Source organism: Sciurus carolinensis, chromosome 1 (assembly GCF_902686445.1).
Source record: "Sciurus carolinensis chromosome 1, mSciCar1.2, whole genome shotgun sequence".
Taxonomy (NCBI): Eukaryota; Metazoa; Chordata; class Mammalia; order Rodentia; family Sciuridae; genus Sciurus; species Sciurus carolinensis.
Window position 1 is genome coordinate 186,394,053 of NC_062213.1, and position 1,772 is coordinate 186,395,824.

The window sequence follows — 1,772 nt, forward strand, 5'->3', positions numbered from 1 at the left end:
TAAAAAAAAAAAAAAAAAAAAAAAAAAAAATCACTGGTTCAGAACCAGCAACGCCGTAACAGGGTAGAAGACACCAAGCAACCCAATGAGTAGCAAAGGGACTGTGTTGCTTATGAAGTGGTATAGTAACATTTTTGCAAATTCTCTGCTGGGTTCAATGTGCCGATTTAGAAAGAAAATCTGTTTTTCTCCTCATTTACAGAAGGCAGTTATGACCAGGCTGTATTGACAAAGCAAGTAGAAGGGCACCATCAGGGGGTCTTGCACTCTTTTCACCTAAATATTACAAAGCAGTGCCCTGCTTCTAAGGCTCTGAATACAGGCTTAGAGTCATCTTGTCTTGCTGGAGTTTGCTGTGCAGAGCCATAAGCTTCCCGTTTTGTTAGTGTCAGCTAGGCCAGTAGGAATGGCATGGGACCTCGTCTCTATGATGATACCTCAGACGTTGGCCGGCTATGTGAACTGCCTAATTCCTATTGCCGGAGTTGTGACTTTTAACTAAATACAAATCTGTAGATTCTGTCCTCCCTCATCCCAGAAGACAAAGCAAAATAATGCTTTTTGACATTGTTTCTAGAATTTTAAAGTAAAAAAAAAATGGTGGTACTATCCAAAATTCTTTTTATTTCTGAACATGACAATAGATTAACACAGACTCAAGATCAAAATATCATACCCTCTAAGTTCAGATAGACTTTCAACTCTTTGGATCAATACCATCAGAAACCTTTTACATTTGACATTCTCTGAATTTTGTTTGGGCGGGGAGAGTAGGTGTGGGTGCCCATGTGTACCTGTGTGTGTGCATACGTGCAGTCTCTATTAGTACCAGTATGCCTGCCCAAGTTGAGAACTGCATTCCTGGTTCTATGTGAGGAGAAGGGTACATAAAAACATGAAACATTAGCCCTTATTTTATTTTAAATTACAGACTAATGTTAATTGTTCTCAGAACTGGATTTTTTTTCCCTCAAAATTTAAACATTTCTTTCTTTGGATTTAATGAAGTATTGCTAGCTGAAGCCAGTTTGACATGGTGAGAGATGTCAGACTGATGAAAGGTGTGCAGCCTGATTTAAAACCAAACCCTGAACCCTTTTAAAGAACAATAAAACATATTTTACACGTTCTTTGTGCATTTTTTCCCTCTCCCTCCAAATTGAGTTTCATTTGTCTGCTCCCCTTTTCTCTTGCTATTCTGAAGATCTGTTTCGGGCTTGCTAGGTTACTGCAAGGAGGTTAAATTTGAGGTTGGGAAGTACAAAGATTTTGTACTAACCAGGTGTTCAATAAGGGAAAACTCACCTATAGTTCAGGTAGAACTGGTACATTATTTTTGTTCTTCTATACAACAGTGGGAGTTCAGCATCTTGTCTCATGAAAGAGTTTATTTACACCATAAATTTGGATGAAGCATTGCAAGGTTTTAAACCCTTGAAGAGCAATGAGAAAAATAGCAAGTTTATCATAGAGTTTGGGGGTAGGGAATTTACCTTTAACCATGAGTTTGCATTTATACATCTGGATAACTTTATGTGCTAAGCTATTAAGAGTTAAAAGGTAAGACACGGATCCTACTTTTGGAGGATCTCAGTCTAGAGAGGGGATTCGAATGTAGGCATATGCATAGGCATAGATATAGGCAACAGTTAAAATGGATGGTTGTACCACTGTTACTTATAATTCTTTGATCTTGTTGCCTATCCAATTTTCATCTTACTGTATCCTTATTACCCAGTTTAGATTTTGTGATAATCACTCGGCTGTATAAA